General features: G+C 45.6%; 1 long non-coding RNA gene across 2 annotated transcripts in view; it reads right to left on the minus strand.

The window, feature by feature from the left end:
• LOC115319078 overlaps positions 1-16,742 on the minus strand; it is a 39,690-nt gene extending 22,948 nt beyond the window's left edge. Inside the window, exons 1-3 of one of the 2 annotated variants that reach the window (XR_005798112.2) lie at positions 16,500-16,661; positions 2,983-3,064; positions 2,432-2,513 (exon numbers count right to left, since the gene is read on the minus strand). This is a non-coding gene — a long non-coding RNA (uncharacterized LOC115319078). Of the gene's footprint in view, positions 1-2,431; positions 2,514-2,982; positions 3,065-16,499 lie in introns of both variants that reach the window. The other variant, XR_005798111.1, reaches the window with a different exon arrangement.
• Positions 16,743-17,719: the final 977 nt, after the last annotated feature.

The following is a 17,719-nucleotide window of genomic DNA, read 5'->3' on the forward strand; positions in this document are numbered from 1 at the left end:
TAACCGGGGAAGGTATGCAGATGTGGGGCTCACGCACGGCTCACGTCCATCTTCCCATTGGGTTTTATTTCAGCGTGCTTATTCGTATGCAGTTATTTGCGCATATCTGTAACGTATTGCTATTTACAACCTTGTTTATTTGAGAGCGCAGCTCTTAGGCACCCGTTTCCGGCTTGAGTGGAGTCAGCGTAACCGCACGGTGCATTATGGGACACTACCCATGATGCAATGCGCAGGGAGGAGGATGAGGGGGAGGGAAGGAAGGAGGAGGAGGGGGAAGAGAAGGAAGGAGGGGAGGAGAGAGGAGCTTGAAGGATGAGGTGAGGGGGTGAAGGAGGATGAGGAGGAGGGGAGGAGTAGCAGGGAGGATGAGTGGGTGAGGAGGAGGAGGGAGGAGGGGTATACCCTCCCCTTAGTACCCTTCCCTCGTCTTCTTTAAGAGCTGCGCTCTAATTCGGTGTTACAGGGTGTTGTAAACGTCTGATTTTTACTTTCAACGTATTTCCTTTTTTCCGGTCAGCGCGTTGAATAGCGGCAGTGCATGATCTCGGCGATCAGCCGATTGTAGCCACATTCTTCCGCTCACATTAAATTGCGGTGAACAACGCATTTAGACAATAATGCAACGAAAAGGCTATTTTTTTTTTTTTTAGTGTTGGGACAATTTTTAAGAGAAGTTTCTTTGTCTCCCGAGTAAAATCTTAGCTTCGGAAAACTGTGTCGTTCTACAGTCGAAACTTATCTGGTGACCGCGCTTTGTAGCGGTGACAGGAAATCATAACGACTAAGATGCGAGATTTGCTCAGCACTGTATTAGGGCAGGCTGCGGCGGGTGGTGCGAAGAGATGACTGTTCTCATAGACACGATGTGATGACCTAGTGAGAGTTTTCATACTTCAAAGACCACCACCGCCTTACGTTCAACTAGGGAGACAGGCAGTGTACTGTGCCACAGCTCACACGCCATGCCCCTCTGGGTACAGATGTTACCACATGTTCTGCAGTACCGTAGAAGCTAATAATCGTTCAGTAATTGTATTTGTACTTCGATAAATTTAAATTGTTGTCAAAATTGAATACAATATTTACTTTTATTTTTGGGGTGCACTTTGTTGCAATGCACATAAGTTGTGTGGTGAAGTAGGCATCATAAAAATACCCAGTATTTCAGTTTTCTGGCTGCACTTGACATTTTTATACAAATATGTATGGTTAAATTATCCTTGGCAAGCAACTGGACCCCAGCCCTAGACTCGAGCCTCGCTTATTCCAGCATCTGCTTATCGAATTTCTTAAGGAAATAATTCAGGTACTAACAAAAACATGAAATGCTTATGAAGGCTGATCGGGAATCTGAATGGTTTATTTTGGAAAATCATGTAGGTCATAAATGACCTAAGCTTAATGTGATAATCCTAGTGTTGGTTTTCATGATTGAGATCTGAGGCAGAGCAGGTGAAATAGAAAAGAAACTATGTACAATGTCTAGGTCTAAGGCACAGCTTGTATTTGTTTGCTAAAAGACAGAACTAACAGACACTTAGAAAAACCCTCAACACCTAGGCATAGAAATTAGAACAGCATAATAGAACCAGAGGAATGAAATGCATGACTGCCATAGAAAGATGGAACTTTACCAATCTGGGGAAACTTTACGTAACACTGACTATTTAAAATAAGTGAGAAACCAGAGCGTAATGCAGCTTACTTTTTGAACTAACCTAAAATTAACTATCTTCAATTTTATGAGCTAGCAGAATAATGACTGATGCAGCACAAAGAAGGACAGAAGGTCAAGTTATAAGGTTACATGTAAAGACCCCAAGTTAGCAGTCATGCTGCATATGGTAAGTTTTCTTTCTGCAGTGGAGACACAAACAGTCTAATTTCATAGCTGACTGATTCATCACTCTCTGAAGGCTAACAACCTATTTAATTTTGACTTTTATGACCATAATAAGGTCAAAGTAGGAAAGTTTTAACCTACACAAAGATATACCAGGTGTTTCTTTCAAAACTTAACAGATTTGTTTAAAAAGCCGTGAAAGTTACACTTATGCGGTTTGTGCAGATGAGTTATACAGCCAGGGGGATAGAGTATTGGGGCTAATTGTAACGATCAGTCAGCTAATTATTTAAAATTCGTTAATTAACTTTTTAAATAATTAAAAATCGACACATAGTTCCAATTAGAAACTTGCTAAGCGCCATTGAAAACCACTAAATCAACTCTTTTTAGAACATAAAGCATGGGCAGCATTTTACGTCATTCTAATGAAGCGCTCAATTTGGATGTGTTTCTAGGTTTCGCTTACTTATCCGAGCACTCTCCGCGCCCGCAATCCTGTCCCCTCCCCCTCCCCTCCCTCTTCCCCCTCCTCCTCCTCCTCCTCCCCCGGTAGTCGCGGCGCAAAGCCACTCCCTCGCTTACCTTGTAGCATAGAGGGAAGTTGGGCGCAACTGTGTTGCACGTCTCAGCCACTGTCGAGCAGGACCGTGGGCGCAGAGATGCACTGCAATAACAAATCGAAACCTAGAAACGCGTCCAAATTGAGCGTTTTCATGGAACGCTGTAATATACAGCCCCTGCGTTATATCTTTCGAAAAAGAGTTGATATAGTGGCCTTAGGTGACGCTGAACAAGTTTCTAATTGGAACCACGTGTCTATTTTCATTTATTAAAAAGTTAATTAATGAATTTTACTTAATTAGCCAACTGATCGTTACAATTAGCCCCCTATACTATGTTCCCTTGGCCGTATACCTCACCTGCGCAAAACCGCTTTAATGTAACTTTCATTTTTTAAAACAAAGCCACAAAGAGTGTCTTGGTGTAAATGCTATATGTATTCCGTTACTAAGATTGGCTCATGAAGTAAACTAAACAATGAATAAGTATGGTTGGAGCCAGAATGCAGACGTTACGAAGGATCCATGTCGTACGAGGGTGATTAAAAACTTATTTCACTTTGGTCAACTTACACCTTCTGTTGGCTGCACTGTCTTATCGGCACTTTTCATACAAGGTTGCTGTATCTCCAGTCACTGCTGTGCAGGCTTGAATCTGTTAAATCAGTTCAGTTGGGACTGAGGTGGTAGGAAGAATGGCTGTCCCATGCTTAATTTGTAGAAGTGAATCAGTCATCGTTCTCGTGATATGAAGGGGTGTCCAGTAATTCCATATATATGAATATACCGATATCCATAAAAAAAAACTTTGTGCACAGTATTATGGAAATGGAAATGTTTTCTCGCAAAGAAATGCGTTTGAATGGATACAGAAGTTCTATGAAGAATGCACGAGTGGCAGTCATAAAGGAGTCAATGCCCATCCATTTCGACGACTGAGAATGACGCTGAGACACTTCCGCGAGAGGTGTTGAGACACTTCTGCAAGGCAATGGGGGATCTCCAGAGGAAACTCAAATGCTGAAGATAATCAGAGTATTGTCGTCGTCCCCAAATCATAGTCAATCATTGGTCTTGAATGGTGCTATTATATTCGAGTTCTCTATTTTGTGACCACACTTGCCTCCAGATGGCTCCAACGTACTGAGAACTACCCCGGGATAGTCGTCAGCCTCCGATTGAAGTCAATAATTGGTCTTGAATGGTGCTATGACAACAAAGTTTCCTTTCTGGTGAGCCAACTTGCCTCCAGACATCTCTGCAATGATGAAAACTACCTCGGAATGGTCGTAGTCCTCCTATTGTAGCCAATAATTGGTCTTAGACGGTGCTATGACAACGAAGTTTCCTTTCCGGTGAGCCAACCTGCCTCCAGACGTCTCTGAAATGATGAAAACTACCTCGGAATGGTCGTCGCCCTTCAATTGTAGACAATAATTGGTCTTAGATGGTGCTATGACAACAAAGTTCCCTTTCCGGTGAGCCAACCTGCCTCCAGACGTCTCTGAAATGATGAAAACTACCTCAGAATGGTCGTCGTCCTCCAATTGTAGCCAATAATTGGTCTTGAACGGTGCTATGACAACGAATTTTGCTATCTGGTGAGCCAACTTGCCTCCAGACGTCTCTAAAGTGCTGAAAACTACCACTGGATGGTCGCTGTCCTTAAAATGTAAACTGAACTTTGAAAAAAAAAATGTGGTCGTTAAAATGAATAAAAATCATTTGACAATTTTGTAATCCTGACTTGTTGCAAAGGGACAGATGCTTAAGGAACTATATCATGTAAAATTTACTGAAAGGACAGATATAAGGCCACTGCCATTCTGATTTCAAATGCAGCACTGATAATAGGCACATTCAAGTCCCACTAAGTTTGTGCTTAGGTCTTGCACTTAGGTGTTTGCTGCTCTAAAACAATGTTTTGGAGCAGCAAATGTGGCCTTTGGAGCGGCCAAGATAGTGTGTTTTGGAGCAGCAAAAGTGGCTTTTGGAGCAGGGAAAACAGTGTTTCGGAGCAGAAAAAGTGACTTTTGGAGCACACATTCTTAGAAAAATAAATATTTGTTTTAAATGCTGGACAAACGAAGGGCACTTTGTGTTGTGTTGTGATGCGACGTGTTTGGGCGGAATTCGCTGCTTGTGTTTTTGCTGCTGAGACATCCCACAAGTAGACAGTGCTGTGAGCGTTGCCAAGCAATTCTGAAAAAAAAAAACAAAAAAACAAAAAAAAACTTGCTTTCGTTTTACTGGTTTTTAATATGGCACATCTTTATAAAAAGTAAGCAAACGTAAGACATTAGATTGCAAGCGTCCTGGATGGTGCCTCTCGTGCAATCATGTTCACATGCACGTGAGGGCAACTTCGGCAGGCTTGCACCTAGACGTGCTTCGTCGCATGAGCAGAGACAACGGCTGTTCGACCGAAACCGAAACCATGCCACTCTGCTTTGTTGCCAACTGGTTCCCAAAATAATATACATGTACAAAATGTAACTGTCCAGCATACGACAATAAACAGTCCAGCGGTGCGTGCTTGCCAGGCCGGTGGGCGAGGTACAAGCTAAACACACAAAAAAAAGGACCTGAGCGTATCGATGCAAGACATTGCGAGCCAGGGTCAAGAAGTTTTTGGAGCGCTTTGTGCAACGACTGAACTCGAGACAAACAAGCGTGCCGTGCAGGTTCAGCGTGCAGGCACTGCCTTCTTTGCTTTAGGTCACTTCTCATCATCAACATTCTTTCGCGGCAGATTTTTCACGTACCGGGGTCTTTCTCGGGAGAAAGCCCACCGAGAGAAACCTAGGTAATTATTATTTCGACACAGCAGTCATTGAGTTAAAGAGGGATTTTTATAGCAGCGTATGATTTAAACAAGAGCAGGAATGTCGATGCGTTTCAGTTTAGAAAGCATTATATCTGCAGCAAAGTGGGGACGGCAACACACGACGTCGCGCGACGAGAGTTACTTTGTGAGCTTTGTGAGCACAAAGTAACTCTTGCCACGTAAAAACGTGGTTTTGTTTAACAGCATGACGGCAAGTCTGGAACCCGACACACTAACGTCGGAGCGTCCGCGCACACGGCCGCGTCTATCACTAAAAAATTAAAAAAAAAGAAAAAAAGACGCGAGGTGAGATTCCCGAGACGACGAGAGTGCGAAACGCGAGATGGCGGGAAAAATCATGCAAGACCGCATAGACGATTGATGCAGGGTACTTTGTGTCGGGCAGTGTCTTGTGCCACCTAGCCAACGCATGCTCAATTACAATTCTCAGTTTAGTTTCGTTTTTGAAAGGCGACCAAGATTGGTCCTTTTGCGCAGGTTTGGCACAGATTAGCCATATTTTGGCGAAATGTAGCAGGATGTAGCAGAGTTAGCCCCTTGGCGCAGAGTTTGGCACAATTGGTGCAGCAATCACATCACTGATGTTGGCAGCGCCAATTCCACAGAAATATTAGTAGTTGCACGGTGTTTAATTGGGGGGAAGACCTGTGTTTCGGAATTAGTTCAATTTGAAACAAATGCATAATCGTAAACATATAATTAAAACAGTGCAAACGAGCACAAAGACAAGTAAAAGAAGGCACAGAGACACAGCGCTGACTCACGACTTGCTCTCTTTTTCGTCTTCTTAAAACAAATCAACATAAAAAGACGTGAGTCACCGCTCTATCTGTGTCCCTTCTTCTAATTGTCCTTGTGTTCGTTTGCGCTGTTTTAATTATGTTTTTTTATACACCATCGACTAGCTCACCTCAAAACATTACTGCAAATGCAAAAAATTCACCTTTCTTTTTCCTCTTTTTTTTTTTTTTCGAGATTGATTAGTGCTAAGTGGCGCATTTGGGTAAAGATTGAACTGTACTCGCGCTCCGGGGACCTGTAAAAAGGCATGAAAGCAGGAAATAAGCAATCCTATTTTTCCTTCAGTATTTTCTTTTTCTTCTTTCTGTTAAACAAATTATTATTATTTGCAAAAAAAAAAAAAAAAAAACAGGAAGCTTTGCTATAGTTAGCGCATTAACATTGTGTGGTGCTTAGCTGGTGGGGTCAGTAATGTGGAAACGGACGGCGAGCAAACAATTTTTAAGGCGCAATTGCCGCCCCCCTCAAGCACACACACGCACACAGATGTCCCAAACTTCCGCTGCCGCCGCGCCCGAAACCCACAACTTTTAACAGCCATCACATCTATCGTTGTCTACTCACAAACGCACAAATCATTCTTTAAAAAAAAAGAAAAGCTACAGTAACAAATGGCCAGGGACTTTTCAGGCATTCCCCCATCTAGTAGTGTTCAAAGTGTTCAGAAGACGTGTATTGTCTTGTGTTGAGATGATGAGGGCAGTGGCATAGGAAAGGGAAGGGTCTTTTTTTAATAATATTGTTTACTGGAAATGACTGATTTTCCTGCCCCCCCCCCCCCTTTTCCTATGCCACCGCATCTAAGCACAAGACAATACAGGGAAAAAATTGTGCACTGCTCTAGTTTTTTTCCTTTCATCAATAAAAATATTTAACCCTAAAAAAAAAATTATCGCCAGAACCTTTTTTTTTTTTTTGGGGGGGGGGGGGGGGGGGGGGGTGTTGATGTGAGTGGGATGTCCCCGAGTGTTGGAGTGGGTAAAATATTACGAAGTGTCTAGTGTTACGTCCAACGTCACCCAAGTTAAGTCCAAATCTCAGCCTTTCCCAGGTTCACGGGGGAGAGAGAGGAGGGCGGGGGGGTTAGGTATACGTGTTTCAGTGCTCCGACTGGACGTAATGCTAGCCACAGTGAAAATATTAATAAAAAAGTCCCCCCCCCCCCCCCCCCCCGCCACAAACACATACATACACATTGATCACCTGCATCGAATCCCCGAGGCGTGAGCACCGTTTACTCTCAAGTGCACCACCCAAGGCTAATTATTTCTTTCAATAAAAGCAAAAATATTTGCTTGAAATTAATCTAATTCTGAAACTGGGACCGCCAATATTCCCACTGACTCGTCGAGGCTGCATAAAAGCCGATGTCATTCACAACACAAAATTGAGAACATCTACACCACTGTGTTCATAGTTTCCCGCGACAAAATCGCGCCACACGCGGAGTGCAGGTAAATAAGATCCAACAGACTCAACAGCTTCGTGCTAACGAGCGTCCGCGCCTCCGCATGCAATCCGCACTCGGAGTGCGGATAAGAATCCAGCACAAACCGCACTCGGAGTGCGGATAAGAATCCAAAATTATTCGCACTCGGAGTGCAGATTGGAATCCACCACGGGGCGCGTTAAGTCCATGCTCCGGAGCGCGAGAGTTTGATGCTCCTTTCACTAAACGGACAGGAGTTCCACCGGAGACCGACACTCGAGCGCGCTCTTCGTGCACCGAAAATTTCTCGTAGCGCGAGTGACTTCTTTGCGCTCCATGACGTCACGTAAACAAACAAGATGGCTGCGCTGCTTTTGAGACCGTCGAGTCGAGAGGCGTAGCCGGAGCGCTGCCCCTTTTCAGTTGATCAGTGCTTAATCCAGCAGGTAAAAACAATTTGATTTGAAAGCTAAGACAGCAATTAGCGTTCCGAAAAAGGTTTGTTCGTGCATCTCGCATGAAAAAGAAATTCGTCTGTCAAACGGTAGCGTGCCGGTAGCACAGCGACAGAAAAGTTGCAGAGATGAGGAGATTCGGACCGCGCTTTTCCTTTTATAATGCTTAGCCCAGCGAATAAAGATACTTCGATTTGAAAGCCAAAACATCAGCGAGCGTTGAGGAAAAGGTTTGCTCGTGCGTCTTGCCTGAAAACGAATTGATCTCTCGGACCAAGTGCTGATAGCTCGGCGACAGAACAGTTGTGATGAAAGGACAGTCAGACCGCTGCCCTGCTTAGAATGCTTAGCCCAGCCGCAGCGAATAATTATACATAGATTTAGTGATGGGACGAATCTTTATCTGAATCGAGATTCGGAGCCAAATCTGAAGATTCGGAAATATTCGGAAAAGTAGCCGAATCTCAAGCGATTCGGAAAAGTTCGGAAATATTCAAAGCGTTGCCATGGTTGCCAGATCACGTTGATGAGTGTTTCAACTTTTCGCGATACTAAATTCACTAAATTCTACAAAGTGCACAAAATAATGTTGTAATATAATATCGTAGTAATTAATAAAATGCTCCGCTTTGTTTATAATATTTTGGATGTTTGTCGAGAATGGAAACCAGGCATCGCGGGAACATTGGTTTCGGTTCCGGATTACGACCAAAATAGGCATGCTTGGTGCACGTGGAAATACAAGCATACAAGCGCATGTTTTCATCGCCCGAGTGGCCCGGGCGGTTCGGCGACAGTCGGTTGTGGACCAGGGACCTCCGGCGTTGTCGGCGGGGCCATGGCAGTGACAACCGCGGCTGCCCTTCCAGCGAAACGCAAGCACGAAAAGTTCCTCGTGGATCACGTCAGGCTGGGCGTGGCTAGAGCACTATATAGCTCCTACGGAGCAGAGTAGCGCAATCCTTTGAACCTCGTGATTTGCCGACAACATGGCCGACAGAGCGGCTCGGCGCGAGTCACGTGGTACTCAGGGCTCCAGGAGGCGGCCCGCCCTATGGGAGAATACATGAAGATCGACTCAACACGGCTGATTAAAAAATGAACGGCGAGTTCACACTTTTCAAAACTAGTCTGTCGTGAAGTTAGTAAAGCACTAAACATTTTATCAAAGTTTTAATAATATCGGATGCGTGTGCAAAATTTGAGAAGGCAATTTCCAAGGCAATGGCGTTTGAAGCAGACGATGTTTGCTCGCAGCGGAGATGGGCTTTTCGGTTTGGCCGGAGCGGGTCACGTGAATGGTGTGACGTCGCCGTGTCGTCTGCTGCATGATGCCGCTCAGGCAATTTTTTCAAAAAAGTCACGTCCTTGCGGGGCACAAAACTTAGCGAAAGTTACTCTAAAATGTTCCATTATTATGTCAAAAACGATTGCCATTCCGAACATCCCCACAATACTGAAGAAACAATGATTTTCTCACGTTCTCCATGCATTTCTGACCGCAGTTGGAACCTTCGGGCGTTCGCCGCTAGTCGCCGAGAGGCGGCGTTCTAGATTGCGCTACTCTGCTCCGAAGGAGCTATATAGTGCTCTAGGCGTGGCCGCCCCAGCCCGGCGGGATTCAGCGGACGTGCAGCCGGTGCAGCGGCGGGTCGACGGAGCGAGCTGATGTTTACGTGAAGATCAAGTTCTCGTACTCCGGGGTTACCAGAGACGTCGACCGCGCTCGTCCGAGGTTCGCAGCAGTCCCCCCCCACAAGAGATTGATGCCGTACGTGCAGTTCGGCAGGAACACATCTCGTGCCCATAATTACGGTCATAGTAGCACCAGTAGCACACACCACACATATCTAAGTATGTTCAATTCGATTATCTTTAACGTGTGTCCACTGCGGTATTGTTATCAAAACACGGGAAGCAATCTAAAAGTCCTTGCGCCATACTATGTACGGCGGAAGGAGTATTTGTACCTTTCTAGTTAATGATATCTTAATTACTGTTTGTTCCTGAACAATAAAGTTGCGTTAGACACCCCTATGTTGTTTCTTTTTCATCAAATAAAGTTCAAGTATACAATACTTGCTGCCGAGACGGAGAAACGACAGTGCCAGTGTGACGTTTTTCTTCGCCGGTGCCGTACGCGGTCGAAGCTGGGACGAGCAACACTTTTCATCGCTCTCGCGTCTTACGCAGCTAGCTCTAGAAAAGGAGACGAATCATTTCCTTGCCTGAATATATTTATTGCGCGTTGCGCCACATTATGTATAATGCACAGCATTTCGCTACATTTTACCGATCCCCTCGAAACCGCACAGAAACCAAAACCGTGCATTTGTTAGGCCTACGCCAACCACACCGATCAGCTCAGCTGGACCTGGGCGCGTGCCAGGATTTAGAATGACAGTACAGTACATACCGTAAGTTGAAGTAAGCAAGACGAAATCTGGAACACAACTGACCGCATTCGCGAGGTTTACGACAAGGTTCATAGTGCCGTCTGCAACCAGCGACGAACCTGACGAATCTCCGAATCTGCCAAATATTCGTCGCGGGAAGTTCGGAAATTTCCGAATCCGACCGAATCCGAATCTCCAGTGATTCGTCCCATCACTACTTAGATTGGAAAGCCGAAACACCAGTTAGCGTTGCGGGAAAGGTTTGCTCCATGCATACCGCCTAAAAACGAATTGACGTGCAATCGAACAACGGTGCGCCGGTATCGGCGTGCTTCCGTCTCGCTGCGAGACGGAACCGACGGAACCAGGGAATCTGACAAATTTGAGGGTTTCCTGCGTCGACGAGCCGGTTCAAGAATGTTTTCTTTAATTGAAATCGTAACAGCATGCATGGTCAATAGGGAGTATTCACTGGACGCCATATTTGAGGGCGATGTTTAGAGCGCATGCTCGGAACGAGCTCACGTTAATAGGCTCCTAAGACCGGCAATCTTGATGGTGCGAAACGCACGTGGCGAAAGAACTATGGAAGCACGCCGTCAGCACAGGCTCAGCAGTCGCACACATAGCTATGGCCGCCAGTGAATACTCCCTATAAATACAGGGTGAAACAAGGAGTCACCAGGCTCTTTAAATCGACCGGAAAATTCGGTTTCTTAACCTATCGCGCTACGACTTTGTGCAGCGTTGCCCTCAGATGGTGCACTTTTTTCTGTAAAATTTGCAAAGAGCGAACTTACCTGAGGAAAAAGTAAAGAAAGAAAAAGGCTTAGCTCCTATGGAAACGCAGCGACGCCACCGGTCTTCAAACAACACGGCGCCGTTTCGCACGGGTCACAAGAGATGGCGCAACGAACGCCGCCAACGAACGAGCATACGGCGCCGAGAGCCAGCGCCTCAAGCAGACAATCGTTTCGACTCAAAAGCGGAGCGCGTTCCGCGGGCGGCGACAATCGCAGAAACAAAAACAAGCGCGGTAACAACAAGGAACTGCAGTTCCTGTCTGCGTCGTCTGCTCGTTCGTTGGCGGCAGTTGGCGTCACGACCGCTTGCGCCATCTCTTGTGGCTTGTGCGAAACGGCAGCGTGTTGTTTGCAGACCGGTGGCTACGCTGCGTTTCCATAGGAGCTAAGCCTTTTTCTTTCTTTACTTTTTCTTCAGGTAAGTTCGCTCTTTTCAAATTTTACAAAAAAAAATGCACCATCTGTGGGCAACGCTGCACAAAGTCGTAGCGCGATAGGTTAATAGCGAGTTCGTTTCACGGCACTCGTGCCCACGCGTGCCCACTCGCAGCAAGGAACGGGTTCGTTTCGGCCGGCGCTCCACGAGTGGTTGCACTCTCCGAGTTCGTTTCATCGCTGACACCCCACGCGTGTATGCGCTCGCTGCACCGAGAAAATCGGGAGTGCGCCAAAATGCAATCCCGTCATGCCTCGCTCCGGCGGGGCCGGCGAGGAGCGGGAGCAGACGACGAGGGTTCGTCTGCTACGATATGTGGCGGAACCGAACGGAAAAAAAAGAGGCGAGAAACAGACGCACAGTGCTGTCTGTTTCTCGCCTCTTTGTCCCCGTTTTTTGAGCGCTAAAATGTATTCCAAAAGCGCACTGTGCTGTCTGTTTCTCGCCTCTTTGTCCCTGTTTTTTGAGCGCTAAAATGTATTCCAAATTCTAAAACTAACTAGCCCAACAATCTACTCTACGGAAAAAAAAAAAAGTAGATTTTCTGATAGAAATCATGTCCCGCGGGCAACGAAATCAAACGCGAACTTGAATTGTGAGCGCCTGCTATTTCACGAAGGAAGCAATTGACAACCCGCGATTCATTTGCAGGTTTTAAATCACTCTGTTGCCGTACAAACGCTGAAATATACCAGTGTGTAAAGAAATGCTCAGAACAAACGCAACAGCGGCCCTCGAGATTTCTATCACCATCCGTGTGCGGGTGAAAAATTTAACATTTGTCGATAAAACTCCCCCTCTGACTACCCAATAAGCATCAGAGAAAGCTAAAGATGGTGACTTTACCCGAGGATTGGGCAACATCATCATGTTTAACATTTACCTAAGCAGCTAACTTGCCCCGTCGTATTTTGTTCGAGAAAGCTCTCGTTCTCGACGCCCTCACCAAAGCTAATATCTAATCCACCTATAGTGACGATTTAAATCGAAAATCCCAGTTTTGCTGGATATTCTAACAGGCTAGTTTTAAGCCGTACCCTTTCAGTGGTTCACGCATAATACCATGCTCAAACGGATCAAGCTTCTGCTCGGACAGCATCATTAGTTTTCTTCAGTGTAAACGGTTATAAGAATTGAAAGATCGCAACCAGCTGCTTTGTAGACAGCTGGTTGCGGAAATTTACGCCGTCTGTAACTAGCTCTACGGCAGCCGAGCTGCTTGAAGACATCGCAACTATAAACTACAGGCTGCAGTTGCCAACGTTAGTAGATAAACGTTGGTAGCAACTGCATTCTCGCATTCCCACGCATCACTCAGAACCTCTATGCTCGGAACAGAAAGGCGCTAGTTTCGGTTTGAAGTCGGTGCCTTTTCTACAACATAGATGGCGGCAGCATCAGTCTTCTGCACTCGGCGCATTTGGCAAGTTCGTTTGAGTCCAGTTTTCCGTGCAACACTGTGAGTGCGATGCCTTCTGGGAGAGAACTCGAACGGTGCCAGTGCGTGCGAAACGAACTCGCTATAAGAGACCGAATTTTTCAATTAATTTAAAGAGCCCGGCGTCTCCTTGTTTCACCCTGTAGATCGGCCATGGTAACCTTCCAGATATGTGCACGAAACGAGTCTTAAAAGCTTTCAGGAATATTAAAACGTTCGTAGAAACTTCATACGTTGCAGTCTCTTTTGCTTTAGAGTCTGCGGCTCCACACGGGCCTAATTATTTATCTTCGAAATATTTTCGGCTTCTGCCACCCGTATAAACGGTCGGAAGGAGCTTACTCGATCTACCGATCTAACTCTAGGGTAAAGGTGGTTATCGAAAACCTACCCGCGTCCACCGTTTCTCTATTTTTGTTGTCACGTGACATAATCGGCCAGTGTAACTCGGATCCATTCGAGTAGGTTTGGAACCAACGAGGTAGAGCGGCTTAGAGTGATAAACCGGAAGTTCAGAAGTGGCACCCCCCCCTGGTTGCCGCCATATTTTACGCAAATGTGACCACTCGTCACGTGACCTCCCAAGAGCCGTGACGTCACAGGTAAGATGGCAGCGCCCAGAGCTGGCGGATGCGGGTTTGTTCGGCGCGCGGTAGCCGTGATGTGCAGCTGCTTTCCGACGACTTCGGGCTTCTTCGTGCTCGCTGACGCAGGTATAATGTGAAAATATGAAGGAATGAGACTTTATACCGTTGTTTTTGCGCAAGATCGCTCTGGATCATCTGGATATTAACGCCTGTGAGACAGCATCAGCTCTGCATCGCCGTACCGGTGCTTGGATTCCGGGATGTGTCCGGGGATCGATAGAAATTTGAGTGCTTTTAACATTAAATTTTCGCATTCTCTTAGCTTTGTTTGAACATTGAAATATCTGAGAATCTACGCGAAACGCATACGTCGCGTTAGGGCCTAAGGGAAGTTGTTTCAGCCCTCCGTCACCGAACAACCTTAGCAACTTTTAGCGAGGAAGCTCCTGCGATTTTAACCTTTTGTACTAATCCACGATTCTACATTCGATCGCTTTTCTTCCTTTTTTTTTGTGTGTGTGAGTGCGAAGTGCACGCTTATTTTCAGCTACGAGGTTGGCGTTTTATTGAGTATGGGGAAGAATAAATCGTTGCAGGCACCTGCTTCAAAGATATTCGACTTGCTATAAGAACAACTGTTTTGTTGCATGCATAGATTAACTGCGCATTTTTTCTGTTTTGTAGGATTTATTGCAGCTATACTCTTTTCCATCAAGAGTGCATTGTATTAGTCGGTCAAATATTTAATTGTTCTAATTACCTGGATAAGATGATTCATATTTGTGTTCATCCCTTGCCTGGAGAGCAGTCTTGTTGAAAAATGTTGACTACCATTCCTTTCGGTCTCTTCAATATACTCTTTTTAAAAGTGTGGGCTGTCTATACTTCGCATCACCGTAACTTGGAAAAGGCCAACCGCCACAGCCCCCTCGAGCCAATCAGAGACGGAGCGAAGGTGTGTGACAAATCTGTGCAGACGAGCACTCTGGTGATATGCTGTCATGTGCCTCTCTCCAATGTGTGTATTGACTCACCGAGACCGTAGCCTTTGCCGTCTGCCAAATTCTGATGAAACAAATTACAGTAGCTACTACTGTAATTACCCCAGGCCTTCATACTTTGGGTATTTGTTCGACAAGAATGTTATGTCCGCCATCCCTGTGAATTCGGCTCAGCACCTATTGGACTCGAATGCTGCATTGGTGTTCGACGTGAACTGGGGCCCATTCGTGTGCTTTGCGCCGAAAAAAATGGTGACGGTTGTGTTGCTTGATAAGGTTCTGCAAAGGGTCTATTGTGTCATACATATAGGAAGTGTCATGCTATATAACAGTGCATCAACACATACTATTAAACTATATGCTCAGAGGTGTGTTTGTTTCTCCAATTAGCAAGTTACAGCAGTGTGCTTAAATGCTATTATCATGTGTGTAGTTTTAAGTATTCTCTCTGCAATGCCTACGAAGGCCCCTGGTAGGAATAAATTAATAAATACCATTTTCACATCACTGGAGTTGGTTTTCGGATGCACCACATGTTCAGGAAAGGTTGAATGAGTGCAGCCCCTTGCAAGAAGTCTGCCAGTCTGGTATGACTCCTTAATTAATATTGAAGGGTCAGAGAAGCAAGTGTCCTCGTAAGGTCCAGAGCGTGCAATGGACACAATTCTTGGTGTGTAGACTCTCAATGCATGAAGGCAAGCGGAAATATGTTTATCTGGTTAGTGTATCAAATATGTTTATTTCCACTGACGTCATGCCGGGTCCTGTCTGTTTAAACGTCCTTGCCCCAAGGACGTTTAAACAGACAGGACCCGGCATGACGTCAGCCTGAGTGAAGCCGGAAGATGCGTTTAATCCCAGACTGCTTTGCGCACCCGTTCCGAGGCCGTGGGGTTGCGCACCGGCGGTTCGTCTGCTTTCTAATCTGCTCCGGCGTGTGCTTCACGAGGCTAGCTTTCGATGCGGTCGGCGTCCGCCGTGGGCGTCCACGATGCAAATGCTTTGCAGCGTGAGTGTTTATACTTAGTTCCACATTATGTGCGAGCGAAGTCAGAACTGGAAGCGCGAGCCCGTTCTGTGCGCTCCTGGCTTGCATGCGCGCTCGTGCGATCTGCTGCTGCTGTTTATTAAAAAATGCGTTGCGCACCGCCAAGTCCTTCACGGTGCGTCGTCTAGAGCGTCTCCATTCTAGTAACTTACTTTCTGCTGGGCAACCAGCCGTTCGTTCATAGTATAAAAGTCTCGCTGTTTCAAATAACAGTGGGTGCCGCCATTACTTTCGGTGCACACAATCGCGTTGCCACGGAAATGTCATAGCAACGCGGTTGTTTGCACCGAAATTAATGGCGGCGCCCACTCACTAGGCTTCCCATTGGTCAAGAAATGCTCGTTGCGGCTCGCGGCCACGCCTACTTCCGTTACACTTCGCTCCATGCATTGGGGATAGGGACGCCACCTCCTGCCCATTATAACCTCCTTGTTATGGGGGTCACTTTCGAGTGCAGACCGGAACCCCGGTTTATCGCTCTAAGCCCCTCTACCTCGTTGTTTGGAACGCAGCCTCGGTGTATCGCGCTCTTGTACGCTATGCGCCGTTTAGTTGCTGCGCTCGGAGTATGAAACTCGGAGCGTCGGAGTAGGAGTAAAGAAGCGCCGACTTAACGCGCCCACTATCCGCACTCGGAGTGCGAATAGGGACAGCCTGGATGGACTGGCTCGACAGTTATCTATTCGGACATGACACGCCCGGCGGCGATGCTCTAAGCTCGTCTCTGTCATTTCGGCATGCGTCTCACTTCAAACTTTGAATCTACAACGAAAACTAGCTGGATATCCCTTCAAATATGTTCAATCAACACGCTATCGAATCAATTTAAAAGAGAAACACTTGCTTACCGGCGGTTAGCGTTTCCCGAAGGTGCTCCGGCAGCCGTGCACAACCTACGGTCGTTGACTAGACGCAGCGTCCATCAGCGTCTCCCAGATATCGTTTGTTACTCTTGACAAAGTACCTGTAAAAGAAAAAAGAAAAAAAAAACGTAAAGGAATCGGTTTAAACGTAGAAATGAACGCAAACCACAGAGCGACGTCGACGGCGGCGCGGTTCCCATTCGTATGCCAGACTGTGCCAGACCATCTGGAACTACGGAGCAAGTGGTGGTCACAAACGCAAAACTTTAAATGCTCTTTTTTTGTTTCTTTTTTACTTTTTTTTTACACGTCGTATAAACAACGGCTTTTTTTTAACGCGCCTGCGACAATAATTTTGGAGGGACTGCTTTTGTGCAAAATTGTTTTGGTGCTACTGTAAATTCTGAATACTTTTGGTTTCGGTTTCGGAAACCAGGTGGAGAAAAAAAAAACAAAAAAAAAATAACGCTTTCGGAAACACTAAATTGTGATATGAAAGGGAGGTTGGAAATGACGCTTTCTTTTGTTTTAGTACAAACCAACGAGGTAGAGTTGGTACAAACACTGCCTTTATTTTTAACAATTGTGCTATCCCTTCGTCGCGTAGTACAAACTGTGCCTGCATTTATATATTTTTGTGCATTTTTGTGCAAAATTTATTGTTTTTTTTTATGCTATGGCTTCGTCACATTTTCCAAAATAAATATTTGTAGCACTTCAACAACGATTATAAATGAATTAATGAAAATGGGTAAATATAAAGACAAGCTACTCTAATTCACAGTATGCCCGAAGTGCAATGTGTGCCCTTAAAAATATTTTTAAATGCAAAGGATATTTATTTTCATAAATGCTTTCAGTATAGAAATAGGGATTTCGTGAGTATGGCTTGCAGCCTAGATTACGTCACGGTATTTCGTGACACTGATGCTATCATCCCAAAGGCGCTCGAAATTCTAACCATACTCCATCTCAGAAATGTTTGCAGTAAAGACAAAGGCGCAGAGAGGCGCGTGAGCATCGCTCAGTAGTGTGCTTTTGTTTGTACGAGCACTCGTTCATAAGAGGCACTTTCTAAAGCCACGCGCTCGTGCCGGTGCCTTTGTCTTCACTGCAAAAATTTAAAAGTTCTTTTTTTTTTTTTTGCAATTTTTGAAGTAGGTTGGCCGTAGTTTGTTCCCAAAATGACTTTTTGTTTTCTTTTT

The sequence above is a fragment of the Ixodes scapularis genome, unplaced genomic scaffold (assembly GCF_016920785.2).
Source record: "Ixodes scapularis isolate PalLabHiFi unplaced genomic scaffold, ASM1692078v2 ptg001789l_1___fragment_3__unscaffolded, whole genome shotgun sequence".
Classification (NCBI taxonomy): Eukaryota; Metazoa; Arthropoda; class Arachnida; order Ixodida; family Ixodidae; genus Ixodes; species Ixodes scapularis.